The sequence below is a fragment of the Misgurnus anguillicaudatus genome, chromosome 16 (genome assembly GCF_027580225.2).
Source record: "Misgurnus anguillicaudatus chromosome 16, ASM2758022v2, whole genome shotgun sequence".
NCBI classification, from domain to species: Eukaryota; Metazoa; Chordata; class Actinopteri; order Cypriniformes; family Cobitidae; genus Misgurnus; species Misgurnus anguillicaudatus.
In genome coordinates this window covers 32,256,535-32,271,819 of record NC_073352.2, presented here as the reverse complement: position 1 = coordinate 32,271,819, position 15,285 = coordinate 32,256,535, and the positions used below count along the sequence as shown (strand labels likewise).

The window sequence follows — 15,285 nt, the reverse complement described above, 5'->3', positions numbered from 1 at the left end:
CGTGTTTTGGAGCGAGTCAAGCTTGAAATTAAAGGAACTAGAAACCTGTGGTGAATGACGGCACTCTCTGCTTGATTGCATTGAAAAAAACTCAACACAACATAACAAACACATGAAGTCTCAGGATACTCCTCTTCCAAACATTGTGATGCTTATTTGTTATTGTCTTCAATTTATCTGCTTTCTTTTTGTATTATAATTAAGACCATTAGGAAATGTTGATGGTTAACCGGAATAAGTTATGACTGAGGCTGTTTATATGAGCTAATTGCTCTCGTTAATGGGTTAGAAAGTCTAGAAAACAAATAAATCATTTGGCACATTTTAAGTAAGCATCCTAACACCAACATCCAGACATTAACTATTGCACAGGCAAACACCACAGACAATCTTTAGGAAAAGTTCAAGTGTTGCACTACAATTTATATACGTTGTGTTACTCATTGAATTTCTCGTCTGTGTCTGTTTAGGGTGACCAGGGAGACACTGGACCGAGGGTGAGTAATGTTACACTAACCACAACATGCCTATCTATTTGCCATTTTACAAGGAACATTTTTATTAGGCATGGGCTCAATTCTAGAGACAAATTGGCCCCCAGTGGATAATGTGTATACCCACACAAACACACACACACACACACACACACACACACACACACACACACACACACACACACACACACACACACACGCACACAAGCAGTTAAATGGGTTCTTAAAGGGATAGTTCACCCAAAAAACATCAGCATTTACTCGGTCTAATGCTTTATTTATTTATACTATTATTTATCTAAAGCTTATTTATTTATACCAAAGAAGATTTTGATATGATTGTAAGCACACAGTTGACGGCACCCATTGACTGCCATCATATTTGTTTTTCCTACAATGTAAGTCAATGGGTCATTGCCTTATTACAGGTTTATGACAATATAAGGGTAAGTAAATGACAGAATTTTCATTTTTGGGTGAACTATCCCTTTAATAGTGATACCCAGAAGAGTGGATCATAAATCAATTACTATTATGGCAATATTATGATTACAGTTTACCTCATGTAAACACAATACTTTGATAAAAAGATTGTTTGATTTATTTTTCTGCACCACTTTGGGTTTAAAAAAGTATTATTTTTTTATGTATTAAAAATGTATTTAACTCTGTCATTCTTTGGCTTATAAGCAATATCTTAGTCTCTTTTTAAAGAAGACACTTTAAAGTTTTACTGAACTGTCTGGGGTTGTAAATATAAAAAAAAATTAAATAAAATAATGTATATACTTTGTAATTGTTTAACTCCAAAAATGCTACAAAAATAAAACTAGTTCTGGTCCAAATTTCATGTTAAAATCACAAACAATGTGATTTTTGTCACACTTTTAGTGGTTTTACCAACTAAGGCCACTAGGTGTCAACGGTTTGCTGCATACTCGCAAATCACAAATTAATAAATGACTGTCACTGCATCATTATTAATTAAAAGGGGGTTTGAAATATGAAAGCTACATTGTTAGAGCTTTCCAATGATACATAGTTTTTTGAAGATTTATAATAGGATATTATTGTTATGAATATATAATAATTCATATGTATTCCTACGGGGTAACTGACATTTAATAAAATGACTGTCACTACTAAATTTTTATCATCAGATGACCTTGAAATATGAAAACAACAAGAGCTTTCCAATGATATGTAGTTTGTCAAGGTTATTTCCTAATAGTAAACATGTAAAAAAACATCTTGGGCCCACCTGTTGACCAGTGGCCAATTAAAAAAATTACTCGTACTATATAAATATTTGTGCAAAAATTGTAAAGAAACCTCAGAGAGCTTTCCAACGATATATATATATATATAGTTTGTCAAGATTAGTGATGGTTAAGACTAACACATCGGACGCGCAGCTCAGCACCGTGTCGAGTCACATCTAGGACAACTCTGAGGTATCGTAAACCGGAAGTGCACATTAAATAGGGTGAGTTTTTCAGATAGTGTCTACTGCAAAATGCTAAACATAAACTTTAGCAGCCAATGCTAATCGTTATTGATTTGGGACAAATATGATGTTATTTAATGTTAAACTATGTGAGTGGTGCTCCGTCGCGTGACAAGGATTGAGCAACTTCCTGAGTCGTAGCTGGGTGGTGCGGACAGGTGCCACCTGTCGGCGCTGGTGTGCATATACTCATAAAAAGCAATGTGTTCGATTTTTTTTTTGAATGGTGCGTCTGGTGTGCGACCCCCTTAAGATTGTTTTTTTAAATATGTAGTGCCAAACATCCCACCTGTGGGATGGGTTAAACACAATGAATCATGGGGTTTTGACTGATATCATGAATTTGCACTGTAAACCCAAACAGTATAATGTGCTCATTTAAAATGAGTGAACTGAACTCAAAACTGTGAAAAAGTTTATTGGACTTAAAATTTTTATGTGTTTTCAACAAGTTCGCCATTTTAAGTTCCACAAACTCAAATAAAATGAGTCAAAGAACTCAAAAAAATTATTTATTACTTCCAAACGGAGTAATTTCAATACCACTGCCTCACTGTACTAAACACTGCAAATAATTACAAACTTTTGGTAGTTGTGATGAGTTCAAATTGCCAGGTAAGCTAAGAAAGAGTCTGGCACTGCAAATTTACTTCAGTTTAAAGTTAAATCAACACGATTGGTTGAGGAGGTTCCAGTTCCCAGCATGCTTTGCATGAGCCTGCAATACGAGAGCATTTTTTTAAATTAAGTGCTATTTAATGTGTTTTTTAGTAACGAGAGAGAGTCAGTAGTGTTAAACATTTATTTATGTTGGAGATTTAGAAGAGTTTGCTATTTTTTAGTTTTGTGGTTACCATTGTTCAGAAGTGTAGTGCCTGTGCTTAAGTTAGGATGTAGGTCGGATATATGTTGCTTTATCATATAAACTATGACTGTGTGAAAGTCTGCACTGAGTTCAGTCTCAATATACTTTCACTTTACTTGTCTTAAATTTTCATGAGTCACATGATCTGTTTCTGTGACTTGTGAACAAAATTTATTGGTAAAAAGAGGTTTTAAGTACGGTATACAAAAAATATATATGGTAAAACAGTCCTTATAATAAACAGTAGTTTTATGTATATTGTACTTAAAGATTTAATAAAACGAAGCATAAACTTTTACATTTGGGTTAACTGAAATTTTTTAAGTTATATTTACTTAAAATTTTTGATGTTGGTTTACTTAAAAAAATTTATGTAATCAGTTTCAACAAAATTTTTGAGTACTCTGAACTTGTCGGGTTTTACAGTGTGTATATGTGTTTTTGTGAAAAAGTTATATTAAATATAGTTATAACAGTCGATATATATTTATGCGATTGTTTGTGGGGAGGTGTGGGGCTAGCTGAGGTTTTCGCTACAAAATGACAGAAAAGAAGATAACTGCAGTATATCGAAAACTTGAACAATACATGTATTTAAATGTATTTATCTCTTCTGAAAAGTTTAGGATTGGGGCTGGTCTAAATTAAGTATAATTTGTGTTATTTAAGAACAATAGAAGTCAATATGAAATCCATATTTAGACAGCCTGTTGTGGTGTGTGTGTAAAGCAGCAGTGTGGGAAACCTCAGTCATTTCTCAGCTCACCACATCCCTGCTAACTAAAGCCTCATGCACAGTTTGCCATCATTATGTTGCATCCCACTTTCTCACTTTTTCTCACTCTACCTTTTTGTCTTTCTTGCGAACTCGGAGCCCATTTCAGGCTATTAAAGGCTAAACATTCTCAGCCATGAAATGTTACAACGTGGACCGAGTTTTCCCACAACTGTTTATCTCTGTGTGCTGTGATCAGGTTTACTATTTCACATGAACATAAATAAGTAACAGCTCTGTACTTCCTGTCTGAAATGACAATCCTTACACCATATGTGTGTTTTAAAGGCAGACAGATGAATCTCATTTAGATAATGTGTCATTTGTTTATTCATGAAACAAAATTATTCAAATTAACTTCTAATGGTAATCAGCTTGGCACAAATATTGCTGATAAAGGTGAAGTTGTAATGAACCCAAAGTGTTTCTTTAAAATCTCAGACACTTCAGCCCCCTGAAAAACAGCCGTCAGCACAGTTTAGCCCTCGTGGTTTATAGAGACAAACACAAGTATGTTTTTCTGACCAGTGTGATTTCAAGACAGCAAAAATAAAACACTGTTTACGTCCAGTGTTATTTCAAGGTGGCAGGACCAACAATTTTGTTAAATTGGTCATTTTGTATTTAAATCTCAGTTTAGCCCAGTCAGATTATCTTTTTTGGGTATGTCAAAAGTTCAAGTATTGTTTTTTTTTTGTAGTTACTGGACGTGGCACCAACCTTAGATAACAGAGCTAGTAAAATCCATGAACCATTCGTCTCCCTTTTTTTCTTACATAGCCAACGATAAAATACCTTAAGGATACATATGAAGTAGCTAGTACACTGAAAAAACGAACTTTTTGGTGTAGTAATATTTATTAGATTAACTCTCATAATTTCTACATAATAATATTAACATTTATTGAGAACTAGATTTTCCTAAGTAAAATGATGATAAATACACAATTAATTTATGTAAAAAATGAACTGTGTGGGAATAGTAAGTCTTATTAAATATTTTCTTGTATTATTTAACTGTTTTATAGTCACTGCACATAGTCCTAAAATAATTAAGTAAATTTTAATCAAAAACGTTAGCAGATTCAAGTAAAAAAATCTTAGTTAATTTTACTTAAAAATATTAAATCCATTAAACTAAAAAATCTAAGTAAAATGTACTTACATTTATTTGCACATGTTGTAAGGAATACCCACAATTCTTTGCGCCTGAATATTTTTATTTTTTAAGCTTTATCACAGAATAAGAACTGATAAGAACTTTAACTATTTAAATATTTGTTACCAAAATGTCATAAAGGTTTAAGCTCTTATATTATTGATGTTGTTTTGTTGTAAATTATAATTTTGTGAAGTCACCGTTCAGGTGATCAGTGTTTCTTTATATGAACCCTGTTCAGAACATTGTATTGTAATTCTCTTCACAGTGCTGATCATGTATGTCAGAAACGCAGTTTCTGTGCGTTTCTGTTCAGAATCAAGTTTATTCAATGAGTGACTTGTTGTCAGTCATGAATTTTGTGTTGTTATGCCATTTATAACACTAAAAATAACTAGGTCCATAGAAATATGTTAAAGAAAATAACAAACAATACGATTTATTTAATATTTTTAGGACAGCAATGCTTCAATTTAAAAAAAAAACCTAATAGACTTTACCTAAACGATTAAAATAAATCTAACTTCTAAATAAAATAATTAAGTAACATTTAATTAATAATTTATTTTATAATAATATGCATTATTAAGTACATTTTATTTGATTTTAGTAGGTAAGTTTTACTTATAAAAAAGCAGTAAATTTTACTTTAAAAAAGTTCGTGCAAATTGTTACGAGGATTTTTTAAAGTAAATTTTGCAAGTTGTTTTTTTCAGTGTACGGATGTGGTGCAATACGATTCACCCATATTACATTTTTTTTTTTTTTAATTATAGAGCACATTTGAAACAATGCGCAGGCTGACCAAAGGGCTGTACAGGAATGCATAAAAGAGATAAAAATATAATAATTGTAATAATGATAATAATATTTATATTAATAGAATTAAAAGATAAAAGAAAGTTAAACAATACGTATGAAAAAAATAAAAACAGTCTATAAACATCACACAATATTAAACGTGCAACTAATAAAGATGCCACACTACACTGAAAAAAATTATTCATTCAATTTACTCAATTTTTTTAGGGTAAGTGGTTGCAATCAATTTATTTAAGCTACATTTAAACCAAAACAATTAGAAAAACAAAACAAAAAACTTTTGTTTAAATTTAGCTTATATAGACTGATTGCAATCACTTACCTCAAAAAAATTGAATAAATTGAGTAAATTGAATAAATAGTTTTTTTTCAGTGTAGGGGGAATTACAATAATATGAGCTAAATGTGATAAAAGTATGGATGGCGATCTCCAATGTTTGCTTAGATACAAATGGCTTGATCTTAGCGAGGAGACATAGTTGAGAAAAGCTAGCCCCTACCACAGCATTGATCTGTTTATCCATTTTAAGGTTAATATCAAGAAACACCCAAATTTTTAACACAAGATGTAGTAAATTCAGAGAGACCACAGAGATCAACATTGCCCGTACTGCTGTCATTAGAACCAAAGATAATAAAAAGCCAGGTTTTCAACTCTTCTGAGTAAGCAAAAACTATGAAACAAAAAGATTACAACACAATGTCATTCAATGCAATGTGATGCAATGAAAAATATGATACTATGCAATTCAATATGGTATATGTTTGGTACCAATATGTACCATACTAATAGTGTTCTTAATTAACACCTGCCAAATGCGGGTTAAAATTAATTTTGGCGGGTGTTAAGCCTCACTTTATGTGTTTTTATGCCAACAATGTTAATAAAATTATCAAATGCATTCAGTGGCACTCATAATTCCTCTTATTTTCACCAGAAAAAATTTGGCTAGTGGAAATGCTGATTGGCTGGTAACTTTCTAAAGATCAAAAAAGTTAATTTAGAACCCTGCTAATAGGGCTGTAAATCGGATAATTCATTACGCTATGATACAATATCTAGTTTATCCGTCGGCGATGCAATATTTGCCAATACATCAAACACTTCTTCGATGCAATTACGATTCGATGCGATTCGGTTAATTTAGTGATATTTTTATATTATGTGTCTAGTTAAGCAGTTACATTTTTTATAATTTACAAATGCAACCGAAATATATAACATGAACGTTTAATTAAACTTTGAAAATGGCACAATCTCTGTCACATTTGGAACACAACACAAACTAACAAAAAAAAACACTTATTATTAAACACAAAATTATACTAAATAATGAGGGGAAAAAATGTCAAACAAAATCAAGTTTATGATGGCAACGGTCAAAGTCTTTCAGTATTTTGAGCCAAAATGTGCAATAGTGACAACCACTAAGGTAGCTGTAGAAAAAATAAACTTTGCTAACTTGCTGAGATGAAAATAAACGAAAATGTGCGCTTTAGCGAAAATTCGTAGATGGACGTTATGTCAAGGAATGATGAGTGTCAAAATAAAGTATTAACTCTTTAGGTGCAAAGCTGTACTTTTTAAAAGGGTACACAATTCACCCCTATTACATATTTTTTTGACCATTTTTCCTGTGTCTGTAGAAATTTATTTATTTTAACCAAACTACATGTGCTTTTCCGAATGCATTGACATTTGGATAGTCAACAATTTAGATTCTAATACTCTAATGGCTGAAAAATGCTTTTCAGTGCTCGTGTTTGACTCGTCTGTATCTCTGCTCCTTTGTTTAACCTTCTTTTCTCGCAGGGTCATGTCAGTCATGCAGCTCTGCAAAGTAATCAGATTCTAATTAAGGTTTGTCCCTCCTCTGTTGCCATAGCCTTCATCTCAGAGCCGCTCCTTATGTCCCAGAAGGCCGTCTTCTTCGTACTCCATTGAGATCTTTCTCTATGTTTCTCTACTCTTTGTCTAACACATAATCTCAGGTGTTCATCTTCTTCTCTTTCTTCTTTACTTTCATCCTGCATCTGTTATTGTCGGTTCTTCCTGTCTTCGGGCGACTCCCGTGCGCAGATGGTCTTCCCTCGGTACGATCACGGTTACATCTCGGCCGATCAGCCCACTTTCCAGCGTCGTATGCTGAAGGTAGCATGTGTGCGAGGCATGTGCCCCCTTACCTCTTACTAGACCTTTTTCATTTTAACTTCTGTCATGTTTGATTGATTATGTGTTGTTTGTCTGACTCAATCTTACATGGGTGAAGGATTTGAGCATTGCATGCAACCTGCACGGCACTGAATACAGCTGATGCACAGCATTTCTAACCAAGAATCTTATTGGTGATTATATAAGTGCAGGTACATTTGGTTTCCAAAACAGATTTGGGGGGATTTAAGGGGGAAATTGTAACCCAAATAAGATTTAAGGTGCAAGAAATACTTGAGTTCAGATGCAAAAGCCGCTAAACGCCACTTTCGTCAAAAATGAGATAATGATTGTAAACCGAATGCTCCCGACACACATTATACATTCATCAAATACTTTTGTGTCAGATCTGATAAGCCCCCTCAGGCCATTCAGTTGCATTAAGAGTTTTTAGACAGAATGCATTAAGAGTCTGATAAAAAATGCTAATTAAAAAGAAATCACGCGAGACGCACTGAGCGGGTTTTGCATCTAAACTCTTCACTTGCTATTTTAGCGCTATTAAGCAGGCATGAGCCTGTAATAAAATTACACTACATCACTTGATGTTTCATCAGGGTGATCAAGGACAAGCCGGGCCACCTGGACCACCAGGCCCTCCTGGAGCACCGGGTCCAAGGGGACCCCCAGGGAACACTGGGAAGGATGGACCCCGTGGCCCACCGGGAGATCAAGTAAGGCACTTCTGTCATGTTTCAAATTCTGTATGTTTTATCTTTCCTTTTTTTAAGGTCACAAAATAAGAATTTCATTGACTAAATAATAAATAACACATTTGTGCAGCAAATTTTTAGACATTGTATGTGAACCTGTCACAATGACGTAATCTAGATAGTAGGGTTGTGCCAATAGACGATCGTCAGACGTATCGCTTATAGCAGGCTTTCACGACGATAGTTGGTGATAGTTATTATTATTATCATCATAGTTTCACGTTAACATGCACATTGTGTGCTTTTCCTCGCATGATAGGGTTTGAGGGCTTCACTTTGTAATGCACGCGTACTCCCATGCACGTGGACTCAATGCGCGTGTCTAACTTTTGCTCGGACCTGAATGCGCGCGGCATGGACTCCTTTTAGCACGTGAGCTTGTAATACGCGCAGCTCTGACATTTCCTTGTACTAGAGAGATTGTTAGGTGCGCGGAGGGTTAAAACCAGCAAGTTTGTTGTTCCCACCCCCTGGCACGCAGGAGATTTTAGAGCGCCTGGACTTAATGATGCGGATGGATTAATGGCATCAGTTTTAAGAAGGTTGCTGTCATGGCAGTGTTGCCCTTGCTTCTTTTTGTCCACCAATCAAGTGACTTGTCATAAGTAAGAATGAACAAATAAATAAATAAATGAGTAAACTACAAAATGATCTTCTTTCAATATATAAACATACAATATATCAAATGAAGGAACAGACCCTCTGCTTTAAAAAAAACCCATTTCATCCTACTTTTATTTGTTATGTTTTTATCACCTCTCAAATATGGGTAGGTTTCCTCAAAAACACAAAATTTTGAACAAAAAGCTGAGATAGTTGCATTTTTGTGGAGGACTTTTGATAGAGACCAGATTCAGAGAGATGATCAAAACATACACGGACATACAGCTGTTTACCATAGGGCGATACTTCAGGGTTTTATAAGGATTGCCGGAAATACTCTTCATTGGCAGGGAATCGTTTTTTTCATAATTGACGAGATAACTTGTCAACGGCAGGGAAAGAGTTAATGATCATGACTTTGTTTACGTACGTTGGCATCCAAACTCGACAAATCCAACGCGTTAGTGCAGCTCGACGTAATTATATATATAAACGAGTGTTTCAATTGAGAATAACGGTACAGGCATTACATATTTTTAAATTTACACAGAACAACGTTAGCCTTAGCATGTAGCTACCCTCCTAGTATTGTGTCACAGTAACCCCGCCCCCAGCCCTTGATGCAAGCGCTTTTTAATTCTAGGCCAGCAATATTTTGGTCTTAATTAAGAACCACTTTTCCTGGTTCCGACCCGGTACTTTGGGTGTCGATTTGAAATTAGGTTCTGGCTTTGAACAGCACTCAAACTGCCTTGGGAGAAATTAAGAAAAAAAAACTTTTAAAGGGGCCACGGCATGAAAATCTTTTTTCATGTTTAAGTGCTACAATTGGGTCCCCAGTGCTTTTATCAACCTAGAAAATGTGAAAAAGATCACCCAGTAACCTAGTTTTGGTAAACCATTCTCTGCAAGCATGTGAAAAAATAGATCATTGAAATTGATTCCCTTTATGATGTCATAAGGGGATCTTATTATAATAATACAGGCCCTTAATCTGCACTATCCAACCACAGCACTGCCATTTAGTACAGAGAGAATGAGAGAATTGATAGCACAATTGGGTTTCAATTTCAACAACCCACCATTATGGCGATAAGGGTTTGCATTTCATCAGCTCATTTGCATTTTAAAGGACACACACAAAATGGCACATTTTTGCTCACACCTACCAGGTGGCATGAAATGTTATAATAAATTATCTATATGGTCATTTTAAGCTAAAACTTCACATACTTACTTTGGGGACACCAAAGATTTATTTGACATCTTAAAAAATTATTGTGACATATCCCCTTTAAAGGAAAATAAATCAAAAGCAACTTTCTTTCAAAACTGGATTCTATAAGAAAAGATCAAGATAAATGAGAACCATTCTCATTTTTAGTTCATTTCCATCTAATTTATATAACTGAAACAATCCATTTTCAATTCATTTCTGTTCTGGCCTCTGTCTTCTGATGGTTGCGTTTTATTCGGCCAGAAGTGATGAAGAGAGAGCGAGGTTAAAGGGGAAGGGGTAAATCCAGTTCATCAAGCCCCCAACCGGGCGTTTGAAAACCACAGCCTATGCCAGCACTCAGCGGCTTAACTGAGGCTAAAACAAATATAGATTTTAGGGCTTAAAACTCATCTGGTTTCAGTAAGACACGGCCACAGTGTTTTCTTGACTATTCTTGAATGCCCGTCCTGGTTCAGGAACAGTTTTCTCGAGTCCCTGAACAAAAAAGCAATGCTTCTGACCTTAGGTCCCTTTAAATGAGATGCATGCATCTAAACGTTTCCTATCATGACAATGGATAAATCTGGGATAGATCTCTCTGGAATGTACAGTAACCATCTTTAATAGTCATGCAAAACCATAATAGCACACAGACACACAACACACATACTTTATTAGATTTAGCTTATAACAAATAGGCTAATAAAAAATACATTTTTGGCTGAGGCTTTTATCCAAAGCGGCTTATTTAAGCTATACGTTTTATCAGTATCTGTGTTCCCTGAAAATCGAACCCATGACTATTTGCATTGCTAATACAATTGAGCTACAGGAACATTCATAGAAGACATTTGGTGACATTCTTTATATTTCATTATATTTACATTTATGAATTTGGCAAACAATTTCATCCAAAGCGACTGCATGCAAGCGATTCATTGCAGTTCACTTTTAGAAAGTACACCTTTGGACCAGAAGAGTTCATATTAGTACCCCAGAGGTGCATATTAGGACCAAATGTAAACATATCTGTGCCTAAATTGTACATATTAGGATCTTTTTAAAGTGTACTGCCCCAGTGACAGCCAGGGACCATTTTTGACCTTTTTCGTGTGTGTTCAAACCCATGACCTTTGTAATGCTAATGCAATGCTCTACCAATTAAGGGGAACATTCAGTGAGAATTAAATGTTAGTTGTGTCTATTAAATCTTAAAGAAACATGGAATTTGTGCCTCCAATGCTTTAAAAGTTAACAGCACCCCGAAGTGTACCTTATTAGTAAAATATGCCATATAAAGGACATTTTCGGAGAGTCGTAATCTATGAAATTTTGCACCATGTTGGCCACAGATGTCTCCATCTGTGTGTTACCACCATTGTTGTGTTTAAGCTCGCAAAACCAGCTTGTTAAGAGACGCAGCTCTGGGAGAAACTGATGGCCCGATAGCTCTGGTTTTGTTCAATTTTGACAGTGAACAGAAAATTACGCTTTTCTGCATTGTGGTTGAAAACCAGCTTTTAAGTCTCCTTGACAAATAAAACTACATTTGACATGATGAATACATGCATGTGTGGTTCCAGATTGTCATGTCCTGACTGTTAAATACAGTATAAATCAATCAATCAAACTTTATTAGGGACACTCGCTCGGTCCAACGAAGCAACAACAAATACACACACAAATCAATTATTAACATGTGTACTAAAATGCCAACGATTCCACATATTTGAGAAAAACCTGACTGAACTCTGTGCCAGGTTCGTCAAAGTTAAAATACCCACCAGCACTGATAAACATTTGGCTTGCACTACTCCATCGTGGCAACTTAAGCACCAATCGTGTGCCACCATCATTATAGGCTACATTAAGCCTCTGCATGCTTATCTTACTGTACTGCCGCCACAGCATACATGCATTGTAAAAAATATGCAGCATTTGTATCTGCATTTATTATTTATAAAGCACATTTCAATGCAACCAAAGTTGTCCAATGTGATGTACATTAAAATACAAACTAAATACAAGGCCCAGTTAATGTAAAGCATGCAAATGCATGCACATCAAGAGTAAAACCAACAAAAAACATAAAACACATACATACCAGTCCCTTTTGTCAAATCAACATATATTTAATGTTATTTAAAAAACATTAAGTTAAACAATTTCAACTTGATTTTACTTTCCATAAGCAAAAAACTTTTGGTTAAATTGACTTGCAAAACCAAGTTGTTTTAATTAAATATTTTTTCATTGTGGTGCAATAGACTCTAAAAATTTTAGTTTTCACAGATCCTGAACACATAACAAATTTGATCAAACCCATGAACCATATAGTGTTCCTGTAGCTCAATTGGTAGAGAATTGCGCTCATGGGTTTGATCAAATGTGGAGCTTAAATGCACTGTAAGTCACTTTGGATTAAAATGTGTAAATTGAATTTATTGATATACATATATGATCAAAATGAGGATGATTATATAAAAGATAATAGCATTGTTTTGCATTGTATGGTGTTTACATCGAAGTATTTTCACTCATTTCAACAGATTTTACACTAATATCAGGGTTCCTACAGGTCCTTGAAATCCTTGAAAGTTTGTGAATCTGAAAATTCAAGGCCCTGGGAAGTTTTTGAAAATATACATACATGGATACAGGTCATTGAAAGTGCTTGAATCTATTTTATGCAAGAAGTTTTCTGAAAAAAAAATCCATATTATTCCCTGTGTAGTGTAGGATAATATCATTAAAATTCTAGACTTTAAGCACACGTTCTAAACTGTTCGCTTTTAATGCTTATATCTTCTGTATGTGAATGTTGATTCATACCAAAATTATTTTTTGCATAGTTGTGTTTGACACATGAAAACGCCTCGGGTTACGCATGTAACTCTTGTTCCCTGAAAAGGGAACGAGACGCTGCGTCTCCCTTGCCATACTTCCTGCGTCCCTGTAGCGCCGTCTTTAGCAATATTTCAGATAGCGATATACTTCCTACCTCCCGCGTCACCCTGTCTTTGTCGTTAAGCCTCACCATTGGTTGAATTTGATATACACATTCAGACGCACTTACCCCTGGAGGCGTCCCCAAACTGTCACTGCAGTGACGCAGCGCAAGTAAGGCAACTGTAACAATGTATCTTTAAAGGTAACACGATGTAACCTTGCGCTCACTTGAAATGTGTCCCCACATTTAGTCCTTGAATTTGAGGGTATTGAACCTTGAAAAGTCGCAATGAAAAGTAAAATCAAAAACTGAAATTTGTTTTAATATATTGTGGTATATTTTACAAATGATTTATCTGTGAGCTTCATTAATTTTTAAAAATTAATGTGCCCTCATAATCTTTAATCAAAAATGCAAATCTCCTCCCCTCCTAAAACCGTTCTCTCTTTACTTCCGGTCATAATGTATGGCAGGTGGGCGGGGTCCGGGAGAATATCGCTGCGATTACCAATTAGCAACACGACCCAACTTCAAATGATCCAATCAGATCTCGATGGACAAATTCAAATCCAGCCCTGCCTTATTTCATTTCAGAGGCCGGTTTTACTCGGATACATACACGTCACCACAGGGAAAATTAGGCAATTGATACTTCCGTTTGGCGACTTTAAAAGGTCCTTGAATTTGAAGTTAAGGTGTGGGAACCCTGTAATATCTTTTTACAAATGCCCTTTCTTTCGGTCTTACACACAGACACACACACACACACATTCTGGTTTCCATCACAGAAACCCTTCTACTACTTTACATTTTCAAGAAACATCATTCTGTTTGATTTATAAGCTTTTTTTCTCATGGGGACCTCAAAATGTCCCCACAAGGTCACAAAAATACTGGTATTCCTATCTTTGTGGGGACAATTGGTCCCCACAACTTAATAATTACCAGGTACACACACACACATAACATATTGTTTATATTGTAGAAACAATATGTTCTGCCCCCCATCCCAGGGTTTTTCAGTAAAACAATAAATTACAATTAAATCATAACATTTTCAAAATAAAAATCTATTTAAAACCCTTACTCAAAATATATATTTTATTTGTTTAATCTGAATGTCATGTGGGCGACGCACAACAACATACTGAATCAGAAAACTGAGAACTCATGCAAAATGGACAGATACATTTTATCAATAAAAAAATACCAGATGAAGCTCTAAAAGCAGGTAGTAATAATAATAACTATGCCAAATATTGATTAAACTTTAAAACACATAATAAGGTAAACATGCAAATGTGCTATTAAGTCATTTAAATATTTACATAAAATATTTTAAGTAAATAATTTAGGTCAAAGGGGCTGACAAAAAAGTTTGACATTTTTCAAATGCATTTTTTACATTTTCAAATGAACATTATTTAGTTTGATTTGTAAGCTGTTTTTCGAATAGGGTTTGGCCCTATTAGAAAGATTGCTATTACTATCTTTACCACAGAGTTCCCAGGTACACACAAACACACTGTACTATAATCATTATAATGGTGTCAAAGTCCATGCTGTGCAATACTGACATCTGCTGGTTAAAGAGTAAACTGCAGTTTCAGCACAGAGACCAAATCACACAGTTAGTGTGCAGTGTTCAGATTGAGGTACAGTATTATACAAAAATACCAATATTATACATATACACTACAGCACAGAAGACAAAAAAACAGGATAGTGTAATGACAAAAAAATTAAATTCTCCCCACACATGATAAAAACTCATCCAGCATAGAGTTACATCTTTTATTAAAACACTGTATGAGATCTCAGAAATAGCATACGGCACATGCCCAACATACTGTTTACTGTTAAGGATGATGATGATTACCAGAGCTGTGTTCCCTTCTGTCTTATAGCATCAATACCAATGTCAAGTGTGGACATGGACCTCTTAGAAGTTTGTTAACTGCTTAAA

At 34.8% G+C, this 15,285-nt stretch overlaps 1 protein-coding gene across 1 annotated transcript in view; it reads left to right on the top strand.

Moving 5' to 3' along the window:
• The window catches only part of col23a1a (collagen type XXIII alpha 1 chain a), a 55,217-nt gene that overhangs the window by 21,297 nt on the left and 18,635 nt on the right, over window positions 1-15,285 (top strand). Inside the window, exons 5-7 of the mRNA XM_073854508.1 lie at window positions 471-497; window positions 7,436-7,483; window positions 8,392-8,508. The gene's annotated coding sequence lies outside the window, so the exon portion shown is untranslated. The remainder of the gene's footprint in view (window positions 1-470; window positions 498-7,435; window positions 7,484-8,391; window positions 8,509-15,285) is intronic.